This window comes from Vulpes vulpes, chromosome 11 (genome assembly GCF_048418805.1).
Source record: "Vulpes vulpes isolate BD-2025 chromosome 11, VulVul3, whole genome shotgun sequence".
Classification (NCBI taxonomy): Eukaryota; Metazoa; Chordata; class Mammalia; order Carnivora; family Canidae; genus Vulpes; species Vulpes vulpes.
In genome coordinates this window covers 24611847-24624121 of record NC_132790.1, presented here as the reverse complement: position 1 = coordinate 24624121, position 12275 = coordinate 24611847, and the positions used below count along the sequence as shown (strand labels likewise).

Sequence of the window (12275 nt, the reverse complement as noted above, 5' to 3'; positions counted from 1 at the left end):
ATTTTAAAAATAAAAATGGTAAAAAAATAAAAAATGGTTAAAATAATATTTTTGTATATATATTTTATCACAATAAACAAACTCTAAAAATAAACTAAAATAAAAATAAAGGACACAAAGCAAAAAGATAAGCAATAGATGAGGAGAAAATACTTGCAACATGTATATCAAATTAGTAAAATCTAAAAGATATAAAAAAAATTCCAGGAGTGCCTGGGTGGCTCTGTCAGTAAGTGCCTGCCTTCAAGTGTCTGCCTTCAACTTAGGTCATGATCCTGGGGTCCTGGGATCAGCCCCGATTTTCCACTGTCTGCTCAGTGGGGAGCCTGCTTCTCCCTCTCCCCCTCTGTCTGCCGCTCCCCCTGCTTGTGCGCTCTTTGTCAAATAAATAAATAAAATCTTTTTTAAAAAATAAAATAAATAAAAATTCCACAAGTCAACTAAGGGACAGAAAACTCAATATAAAAGTTTAACGGACAATGACTCTTTATTTATTCATTCATTAGAGACACAGAGAGAGAGGGAGGCAGAGACACAAGCAGAGGGAGGAGCAGGCTCCATGCCGGACCCCGATGCAAGACTTGATCCCGGGACTCCAAGATCAGGCCATGGGCCGAAGGCAGGCGCTAAACCGCTGAGCCACCCAGGGATCCTGAAACGGACAATGACTCTTATCAGAAGAAGAAAAACAAATGGTCCACAAAAACTAAAACTATACATAACAGGGGAACTGTAAGTTAAAGTATGAAGGAAATGTCATTTTTCACTCATCACATTGGCAAAAATTAAGAAATTAGGGGCACTTGGGTGGCTCAGTCAGTTAAGCATCACACGCTTGGGTTGGGCTCTGGTCACGATCTCACCGTCTCAAAATCGAGCCTCAAGGTGGGCTCTGTGCACAGCAGGTAGTCTGCTTGAAAATTCTCTCCATCTGCTCCTCCCCCAACTCATGCTCTCTCTCTCTCTCAAAGAGAGAAATAAGCCTTTATAAAGAAAGAAGTTAATATTCAGAGTTGGTGAAGGTATGGGACATTGGAGCCATCATTCCTCTGGTGGGAGTGCAGATAGGTCTAACGTCTTGGGAGAGCACCTGGGCCACATAATACACACACACCCACACACCCTTGGACAGGGCTGTTGTACTCCAATGTAGGATAGGCTGAATGGCTACATATGTCATGGCATATCCACAAGATGGAATTCAATGCAATCCAAAGGAGGAGCCAGATAGGTATTTCCTAACATTGAAAATATATGTCTGAAAGACTTCATAATGCTTCTTATAATCCAACAGATTTATTTTTTGTTTCTACTGTTTGTTTTGTTCCTAAGTGAGAGAAAAAGTTCAGACTGCAATTTGCAAGCAGTTTTCACAAATGACGCCTGTGGGAATGGGTTGGCTTTATTCTTGGTACATGGAAAGCCAAATGGAATATGATCATCACATCTTTTTTAAATTTTTTCTAGATGTGGCTTTGCAATCGTAATGACATCTGGATGTACTGTGTATGAATTTTGATTGGATAAATGCAAGAATTTGTTAATCATCTTGAGGCAAAATTACAGGTGTGGTTTTTTTAATATATTTTTTTTAAGTAATCTCTATACCCAAGTTGAGTTTCAAACTCACAACCGTGAGGTCAAGAGTGGCATGTTCCACAAATGAGACATCAGGCACCCTTATGGTTTATTTTTATGTTTCTCTTTATTATTTTTTTTAAAGATTTTATTCTTTCATTCATGAGAGAGACAGAGATATAGGCAGAGGGAGAAGCAAGCTCCCTGCGGGGAGCCCGATGTGGGACTCCATCCCAGGATCCTGGGATCATGACCTGAGCCAAAGGCAGATGCTCAACCACCAAGCTACCCAGGCGTCCCTTTATGCTTCTCTTCAAATAGTTGTTTATGTCTATAACCCAATGGCTTACCAAAGATTATAAATTAGAAAATAAAAAGAACTAAAAATGAGGAGCACCTGGCTGGCTCAGTCAGGGGAGCATGAGACTCTTCTTTTTTTTTTTTTTAAAGATTTTTATTTATTCATGAGAGACAGAGAAAGAAAGGCAGAGACACAGGCAGAGGGAGAAGCAGGCTCCATGAAGGGAGCCCAACGTGGGACTCAATCCTGGGTCTCCAGGATCAGGCCCTGGGCTGAAGGTGGCGCTAAACTGCTGAGCCACCCGGGCTGCCCGAGACTCTTATTTTCTAAGAGGTCACATGAAAATGAAGGAGAGAAACACAAACTTCTTTGGCAGATGAGATACGGCAGAAGTAGGGTGGCAGGAAGTGGCAAGAGGGTCCTTCATAAGGAAATTAAATCCTCAAGATGTTGAAATATGTTTGGCTTCAGATGGGTTCAAGAAAAAAAACAGGCACAGCCCTAGAGGAAGCTTCCTCCCACAGTACTCACCTTCCTTCCCAGTGAAGGCAGGTGGCTGTGAAATTCCCAAGGCATTTGAAGGGACTAGTGACTGGAGGGGGTAGAGATACCAACTGGAAAGGCTTCAAGGGAAGGGACCATAGGAGAAGAAGGAGAAGGAAGAGACAGTTGGGAAGACAGTGGGGTCTTCTCTACGGCCTCATTGAGGGGCCGCCCTTTATTGAAGGGCCAGGGACAAGGGACAGAGTAATTCAGGCCCAGTTTTTATCTGCACCTCCCTCCATACCTCCCAACTTTCTAAGATTTTAGGATGCTGACCTATGTGAAATGCAGCTGATTCAGTGTGATGCAGTTTTGAGGAGATATCTGATGCAGGTGAGGAGTGTCCCCACCCATCTTCTTGTCAGAGGTATTCAGAGCCTAGTTCTTAACTTGAACACAGCAGTGAGGAGTGGTTTGAAAACCGAAACCAAAACCAGAAGCAGATGTCCCAGAAGAAGGAGAAATTCTTGAGCTGGAGGGGTTTTTTTTTTGGGGGGGGGGGGGGGTATCATCAGCATATGGATGGAAGTGAATGGGGTCATCCAAAGAGTATGCAATGAAGAGGCGGCTTGTTGCAGCATCTGGAGAACTGTATTTCAGGGTGTCCTAGGCCAATCAGCCGAAGACCACCAGAGACAAACCCATAGTCCAACGGAGTCAGGTTTATTGACCCATGCTATGAGGAAGACAATACACCAGAGGAACCACAGGGTGTCTCACCAAACACAAAAGAGAGAGTCATCATAGGATTTGAGAGAGACATAGCAGTAGGTGAAATTTCAATGAAGCAATATTCTGATGGCTCAAAGCAAGATAGAGCTATGTGTAAAGGGGCCAACACCCACTGCTACGTGGAGGCAGGGCCTATCTCCTTAGGAACAATAAAGTTTAAAAAGATGTGATTTTGGGGGATCCCTGGGGGATCTCTCTATATATATATCATGAATAAATAAATAAAATCTTTAAAAAAAAAAAGATGTGATATCTTATGTTCAGAAATCCCTTATCTGAATCTCTGCATCTGGGTTGTAAATCTTGTCCATTTAGTGAGTTAGATACTCCAGGCAGAAGTTTCATTCTTACTTACAGAATTTCAAACAGCAAAATTCCTGATAGTCTATGATTTTTTATTTTTTTAAAAAAGATTTTATTTATTTATTCATGAGAATACACAGAGAAATGAGAGAGAGGCAGAGACATAGGCAGAGGGAGAAGCAGGCTCTATGCAGGGAGCCTGACGTGGGACTGGATCCCAGGTCTCCAGGATCAGGCCCTGGGCTGAAGGTGGCGCTAAACCACTGAGCCACTCGGGCAGCCCAGTCTATGATTTTAGAAAACAAAGTTGCTCAGTGGGTAAGAAAGAGGTAGTTACCCAAAGGAGGGGATTGTTATGACATTTTATAGCTGCAGTATGTCCTTGGGAAAAATAGTATCTCCTGTTAATTTTGCAGCTGACTTATCTCTGTCTGTTATTCTGGCCTGTTAAATAGCAGGGTAGACTTTTACAGTCCCAACTAATGTTTAGGTTTCCAAAGCACAAACAATGGAAGAGGAATCTGAATGAGTAGGCAGCAAGAAAATCTAAATTGTAAGTTTCATAAAGCAGGAGGGTGATTATTGGTGTTGAATGCTGCTAAAAGGTCTGCTACTATCCAATACAGTAACAACCAGGTGATTTAAATTTTAATTCAAAGTGATAATTGCAGGACTGCCTTTCTGGCTAAGTCTGTAGAGCATCCGGCTCTTGATCGCAGAGCTTGAGTTTGAGTTCCACTTAGTTATAGAGATTACTTAAAAAAAAAAAAAAAAATGGTGGGAAGGTGGGAGAGCCTGGCTGGCTCAGTCGGTGGAGCATGCAACTCTTGATCTCAGGGTGTGAGTTGAGCCCCATATTCATTGTAGAAATTACTTAAGAATAGGATCTTTCAAAGCTGTATTTAGGGGCAGCCCTGGTGGCTCAGCGGTTTAGCGCTGCCTGCAGCCCAGGGTGTGATCCTGGAGACCCTGGGTCGGGTCCCACGTCGGGTCCCACGTCGGGCTCCCTGCATGGAGCCTGCTTCTCCCTCTGCCTGTGTCTCTGCCTCTCTCTTTCTCTCTCTCTCTGTGTCTCTCATGAATAAATAAATAAGATCTTTAAAAAAAATAAAGCTGCATTTAGTTAATTGTTTGGAGGGGGAGGAGCAGGGGAATAGGAAGAGAGAATTTTAAGCAGGCTCCCACTGAGCAGGAGGCAGGCTCTTACTACCTTGAGATCATGACCTGAGCCAAAAAAGTCAAGAGTCCCAGGCTCAACCCACTGAGCCACTCAGGCGCCCCGAAAAGTAATTTTTTAAAAAAAGTAATTATATTAAACTTAAATTATTTTTAAATTAATTAAATAAAAATTGTTATTCCTCCATGGCACTTAGTCACATGCCAAGTGTTTGCGCTAGTTTGTGGCTACCATAGTCACAGGGCAGATACGGAGCATTCCCATCATCACAGAAAGTTCACTGACCAGCAGTGAGAGAAGTGGAAGTCCCCGACGGGGGTGACCCCTAAGTGCAGTCTTCCAGGAGTGATGGGACTGGAAGCCCTATGCGAGGTGCAGACAGTAGTGAGTAGTAGTCTTTCTAAAACCCAATCCTAAGCACTATTCTCCTATAATGGCTACTGTGTAACTCACGCGTGCCTGGAGCCCACAAGCCTCCGGCCACCGGGCGCTCCTGCTTCAGCGCATCTCCCTGCTCCCGCAAACCCTGGTCGCCAAACTCCATCCCCCAGCATGCCCCGAGCTGTCTTCAGCGACTCTGGCTCTTTTGGCTTCTGGGAAATGTAGTTTTTAAAGTGTTTCAACTCCAGAAGGGTTCTAGGCTTAAACTACGACTCCCATAAGGCAGCGCGCGGGTCTCGGCGGTCCACTGCGCCGTGTCCGCCATGTCTGCCGTGACGGATATCAGAGCTGACTACCGAGGTTTAGCGGAGCGGAGTGGGGGCTGAGATGCTGGAGTCCCCAGAAAAGAAGGATAGCAGCCGCGTGGGGCCTCTTCCTGCCACTTCTCAAATCTCCGCCGCTTTGCGGTTGCGCGGTTGCCTCACCCAGAGTGGGACGCATGGGGGCGCCAGGGAACCCTTGTGACCGGACTGCCACAACCGCTACGGAGGCGCGTCCTACTGAGAGCCCCCTAGGCCATTGGACGGCCCCTGGCGGCAGGCGCACGCGCAAAGGCTGGCCCTCGCGGCGCCTGTAAACACCGAAAAGCGCCTGCGCTAACGGAGCGTCTCGGGATCAACACGTGGGGGCGCCTCGGCGAAGAGAACAGTGAAATAAGGGGTAGCCTAAAGGTTTTGCGTTCTTTCTGTTGTCCTTTTTATTATGGTTTATCAAGCACAGACCCCTTCATCGCCTCCCTTATTTTGATTCGCGTAACAGGGTGGTGGGTTTTGTGGGTGTTTTGGTGTAATGACATTCTACTAATTTCACTGCAGGGTTTTTACAAATGGGACAACAGGTCAGAGAAAGTCACACAGCCAGAGTCCTAGCATAATAGAGTGTGACAGGTGAGGGGGGTAGTGCTAGGAGGCTAGACCCTGGATGGGGAGGAGTGGGAGGACCTGGGGCTTCGTTTCAGAGCCTTGCAGGAATTGGACATTTGGGTGACCAGCTGGGGCCAGTGGCAGCTGGACTGGCTGGATGATGAGGAGAGGGAGTGATGCTCACTGAGCTGAGGCTGTAGGAGCCACTGTCCCTGCCAGGTGGAGCGGCCAGGTGGTACCCCAGGCATAGCATCCCACCCACCAGCATCAGGCAGCTGCCCACACAGAGAAGTGAAGGTTTCTCTGTCCCTTGTCGGGGTGGAGCTGGGCTCTTCCCAGCTGTTTCTCTCTGCAGTGCTTGCTCTTAGAGGTTCTGGGGATAGGTGCATGGAGGGCCTGGGAAACTCAGTTCTAGTTGCAGACGGAGCCTTCTCAGGTGAGTCATGAAAGGCAAATGTTTGTAGAACTAGACATCCAAGATTCTTCTCACTTTCAAGGATCTAGTTCTCTGGGAGAGAACTGCAGAGAACTGCAGCCCCGGGTCTGCTCATCTCCAAGATACTTCCCCTCCATGCCCTGGGAGCCTATGGTTCTGGAGGGGGTCGGGGACAATGGGAACCCACATCCCCATTTCCTCCTCTGGCACTGAGAACCTGGCCGTGAACAAGAACCTCAAAGAGTGTTTACACCTCCACATACAACATACTTTAACACTTATCTGTTTTCAGCAGGGGCAACAGGCTAAAGGAGAAAAGGACTCTGTTAAGGACACACAAGGAGTTGAGGTAGAACTGAACTAGGATAGGGATCTTTCCATTACACTGCAGTGAGCAAACGACTTCATCAAACATTTATTGAGTGTCTAATGTATACTGAGAACAACTACCTTGGGGTAGCAAACAGAAGCCAGGATTGCAGTCAGACCTGGCTTTTAATCAGTCTTCAAAGTGACTGTTACCCTGGGTGAGTCATAACCTCTGAGCCTCAAGTTGTCTGTAGAGTGGCAGTAGTAAGACTTATCCAGGGTGTAACTATGAATTAAATGAGCTATAAGCTGTTTAGCATATAGAACACCACCAGGCACATGGCACACGCTCAGTAAACATTAGCCACTGTTGTTACTCATAAGTGCAGGTTGAGAGTCAGGCAGGAGGAGAGAAGCTGCAGCCCCGGGTCTGCTCATCTCCAAGATACTTCCCCTCCATGCCCTGGGAGCCTGTGGTTCTGGAGGGGGTCAGGGGACGATGGGAACCCACATCCCCATTTCCTCCTCTGGCCCTGAGAACCTGGCCGTGAACAAGAACCTCAAAGAGTGTTTACACCTCCACATACAACATGATTCCCTTCCCTACAATCCGGGATCCAGAGTTAAGGTGATTCTTGCTCAAAGCTACACATTACATACAGCCCTGGACAGTCAGACCAGAACCAAACCCCACAGTCTTAACTCCTTCAGAGTTTGGGGTCTTGCACAACCTTTCCTCCCTGACTGGCAGGGGCTTGACCTGTGTTTCCCTTGATCAAAGCAAGAACTGGAGGGCTAGGAGGGGCCTGGGCAAGCCTGATATCAGGTACCCTGCCCCCAGCCCAGCCTGTTAGATGATAGAGGCCTGATCCAGTGGTCATTTCAACTCTGGCCCAAGGCTCCACAGTGGAGGTCTCCTTCAAACCCCTTATTTAAAGAGGAGGAAAGAAAAACCCAGAGAGGCCAAGAACTCACCAAAAGCCCCACAGTAAGGTAGGAGTGAGTCTGGACCAGAACTCAGGTCTCCTGATATTATTAGATCAGGGCTCTGGCTGGCAATCAATTTGGAGCTGGTAGAGCTTGGCTCCATCTCTCCCTCCCAATGCCCCCTCAGCCCTGCTGGACCAGCCCCAACACTGCCACCTGGGTGGGCTCTGGTTGGGGAGTGGCAGGGTGGAGGTGGGTGCCTGGAGAGGGAAGGGGAGGCAGAGTAGAGGACCTGGTCAGAGACAAGCCCAGGGCTGACCTGGGGCAGGTGTGCCAGGGAAGCTCTTCTTGGTGTGGTGGCTGCTGCAAGATTCTAGGGCCGTTTTCATCAGTCTGAGGCAGCAGAGGATAAAAATACCGTGGGAGCACACTCCTGGAGGAGGGGAGCAAAGCAGATTCAGGAATGAGTCACAGAACCCAGTCCTAAATTTAGAAGGTGCTGAAGGAGGCAACCTCCCCCAGGGGAGCACCGTGGAGATGCCCGCTGACCCAGGGACCCAGGGACCCAGGGACCCAGGGTGGGGGGTAGTGGCTGGCAGCAGCTGCCTGCACAGCCTTGCCCTGTGATGAGAAAATAGACATTTTAAGTTGCTGCTTAGGCATTTTACTGTACGACAGCCCTGCTCACACCAGGGTCTGGACGTTTAGATGAGGACCTCAACTTAGGATTCCCACCACAAATTCCTGCTTTGCTCTTCCTGGTTATTTAAAATGACCACTCAGAGTCGAGCCCATGAATAACCTAGTGACCTCAACCCTGACCACCTTATAAGTAATAGGTTCTTGCTAGGCTGCTCTCTTGTCTCCTGCTTGCCAAAGAAAAGGATGGAGGATTGCCCTTTCCCTGGCTCACTGGGCCCTTTCTGGGATCTGAAAGTAAATCTTGTGACCCAACTTCCTTTGTATGAGTATATTGAAACCGTGCCTTCAATCAAAAGGGGCTCAGGGTTTTCACTTTCCCAGAGTGGGAATTCAGATCCCGAGGGAGCTACCAGGCAACCCTGTGTGGGTGGCTCATGCCTCCTCATTCAGCAGATCATAATCTACATATTCTTGACACACCAGCTCCAAGTTTTCTAACACATGCCCCATGAAAGTAGAGCCTGTCCGAGGCCTGTTCTACCTATGGATTTTGACCCCAGAATGAACCCCAAGCCAAGACAGACCCTTCAGCCCCATTCCCAGACAGAGTTCCTAGTTGATTGGGGAGTGGCAGGGTGGAGGTGGCCTTCCCCACATCAGCCCTTCCTGTGGTCCTGAGAACCAGCCCTTGGAGTGTGGACATCTCGGTCTATCCGGCCTGCTGCCTGGTCATAGCCAGGGTCCCCATGTCCTGCTGCTGTCCTAGTGTATAGCTATCAGACACTGCAGAGGCGGATCTGTGGATGCAAGGAGCTAATGTCATTGAGCAAAGGCCTCCCAAAGGAGACCAATCCAGGTCTTTGCCAGCTGTTTCGGGATGGGAGTGAAGATGGGAGACAAATTGTCATAGTGCTCACCTCTGCTTCATTCCCAACCCCCAGGCTCCAGATGAAGCCAGGCGGCTTCTTTTCCTCATGTCAGAAGAGAGGGGCCTTCAGGTCAAGGAACAAAGGAACAAAGATGCAGGAAAGAGGTCATGCCTTGGGGAGAGATGTCAGACCTCAGGGGAAGGTGGAAGGGGGCTCAGGAGCTGTGGCACTTATTGAACACTCATTGCTTGCCAGGCACTGTGCTAAGAACGCCACATGCATGAACTCACTTCATCTCCATTGCAATGATGGAGACCCTACTAATCCACCCATTTTAGAAATGGGAGAACTGAGATGCAGAGGGGTTCAGTAACTTGTTCTCCATTGCACAGTAAAAGGTTTTAAGCCAGACAGCCTGGCTCCCTGGCTCCTTGGCTCAAGCTCTAAGCCATCATGCCAGACTGCTGAGCAGGTATGTCACTGCATCTGCCCTGCTTCCTCTCCCATCCTCCCTCCTCACCCTCCAGTCCCTGCACCTAGTGCTCTGGGAGCTGCCCTCTGGACCTGTGGGGTCTTGCTGCCCAGGGTACCCCCCGGGCTTGGTGGAAGGAGGAGCCCAATCATACCCCCACACCATGTAGGACTTCACAGTATACAGAGCCCCTGGGCTGCCCTCAGCCTGTCGGGGGTGGGGAATTGTGTGCTATAACCACTTTGACAGGATAACAGGCCTAAAAGGTGCCCAGGGTAGGTAGAGTCTGGAGTAGAACCCTGGGGACACCCTCTATGGGAGGGCCCTAGACCCAGATGGCCGTGCCCACCTCTGCACACTGAGTCCCCTTCCTGAAGATGTCAATTGGGCACTGCCGCCTGCAGGAACCCAGTTCGATTGCTGGGTCAATGCAATCTTCCAAATGCCCTGGAATTTCCTGCCAGAGGCTCCTGATCCATCTGTCTGACCCCAGGCCCTACCCGAGGCTCTGCGCTCAGGCCCACAGCAGTGGGGGTAGAGGCGCCCTTGTGTGTCTTCAGGAAGGACAAAGTTGTCTGGCCCTTCTACCAAGGTAAGGAATCCAGTACTGGGACGAGAGCCCCTTTCCTGGCAGCCCACACAACTTCTTTCTTTTGGTTTCTTCTTATTTTTTGATCTGAAAGCTGGGCCCTCAGCATCCTGACTCCAGATAGTTTCTACCTCCTGGAACTAGAGGGCCTCTGGGGAGCGCTTAGGATCACCCTTTGGATGGTGGGAAGGGGTTATGACTTTTCCTGAGTGGGGAGGCTCTTCTAATAGGCCTGCCTGGGGAACTGGGACCTGTCCAGGGACATAGCCTGGCCCATGTATAATATAACTTCCCCCACACCCCTTCTGTCCCACACCCAGGGGACCTCCGCAAGGACACCAAGGATGGCTTCTGTTTCTTGGTGAGCCTTATTTTCTTCATCTGTCAAATGGAGCTCATGGTCCCAGTCTGGCCTTCTACCTAAAGTTATAAAAGTCAAATAAAATGAGTGTGGAGGATTCTTACTCTGGCCCAGTGCCCCTTCACAGAGAGGCTGTGTGTGTGTGTGTGTGTGTGTGTGTGTGTGTGAGCACACATGCATGCACATGTAACCACTGTGACTCCCTGGGTGCTGTCCGTGCATCCCTAGGCAGGCCAGGGACTGAGGTCTGGGGAGGACTAATGTGCCACTGGGCAGAGCTCCGAGGCTTTAGGCTGTGGTTGTGGCAGGGCCTCAGGTCACAGGTTGCCAGATGACGCAAATATTGGGGGCATACTTATGCTAAAAATGATTCTTTGCTAATCTGGAAATCAGATTTCACTAGGTGTCCTGTGTTTTATCTGGCAACTCTACTTCGGTGCTCTGGGTGACCTGGTGGGCCCCAGGGTGTGTCTCTGTGCCGGTCTGGCCAAGCAGGAGACTGAGATGCTGTGTGCTTGTGTGGGACTGTGACAAGACACTGGTGTGATGGTATGTGGCTATGACAGTGTCACCAGGAGAAGCCAGGATGTGGGTGATTGCCAGTAAGCTCTCTGTGACTCCCTCAGGCTCCAGCTGCTTCCTCAGGGCAGGGTTTGTTTGGGCTGTTTGCGTAGTGAGGCCCAGCAGGGGTAGAGACCCACCCTGGGCAAACACTTAGATCCGGCTCCAGGTGGGACTAGTATGCCTATTGCCTATTGCCACCTGCTGAGAGACTACTGTAAAGGAGGTTCCCTCTTAAGGCGGAGCCAGCCCTGGGGGCCTCAGAGCGCTCTGTCCTGGGCCCTTCCAGAGGGGCCTCTGGAACCACCTCTCTACTCAGCTGCTTCCTGGTGACATCACACAGGTCACTGGCCAGTCTTCTAGAACAGTGCCCCCAGGACACTCCCTCGTTGCCCTGGGCAACCTGAGAATTTCTCCACCCAAACTGGCAGGCCAGGTTACCCCTAAGGAGGGGGTGGGGGGAGAAGGGGCCAGGGGGGGCCTTCTCCTCATCTCCCAGAGGGGAGATCAGGGCAGCCATCCGTCTGTCTGTCTGACTAGATGGTGAGTAGGAGGGAGCACCCATGAGCAAGTCAAGACTTGGGGGTCCCTCATTGTCCAGGAAACTGGGGAGGGTGGAGGGCCTAGGCAGAGGTTGAATTTTAAAACAGAGAGAATGGTGACTGTTGCCAATATCACCCCCAGGGGGATGACAGGGGTGACATATAACAGGGAGTAGGGATGAAGCCTTGGGTTAAGAGAAGGGAGACCTAGGTTCTTATCTCTGCTTTGTCCCTGCTAGCTGGGCCTTTGTTTCCCTGTCTGTACAGTGAGGGGCTGTGGACAGATGACATTAGTCTGAGGATCTTTATTTCTTATGGGGACACAGTGAGGGAATTTGAGGGGAGTGTTAGGGACCAGGTCATGGTCACTGACCCCTGTTCCAATTACTGTCAGAGGGCAGTGAGCAAAGTCCAGTGTGAATCTCCGAATAACCCACTGCTCCCATTCCAGGAATCATAGTCCTGAGGTCCTAGAGGTCCCCATAGGAGTTCTGACTTCTTTGTGACTCAGGGGTGTCCCTGTGCCTCTCAGGGCCTCAGCTGCTCTCTCTAGGAGGGGCATGTGTAAACCCCAGCACTTGCCCAGTGCCTGAGCTAATGATTCCTCATGTTCCCATGACACCTCTCAG

General features: G+C 49.5%; 1 long non-coding RNA gene across 2 annotated transcripts in view; it reads right to left on the bottom strand.

Annotated features, from left to right (window-relative positions):
• Positions 1-465: 465 nt before the first annotated feature.
• LOC140594486 (uncharacterized) overlaps positions 466-12275 on the bottom strand; it is a 15295-nt gene continuing 3485 nt past the window's right edge. The window contains exons 1-2 of one of the 2 annotated variants that reach the window (XR_011995347.1): positions 5088-5201; positions 466-652 (exon numbers count right to left, since the gene is read on the bottom strand). This is a non-coding gene — a long non-coding RNA (uncharacterized lncRNA). Of the gene's footprint in view, positions 653-5087; positions 5202-12275 lie in introns of those variants that run through there. The other variant, XR_011995346.1, reaches the window with a different exon arrangement.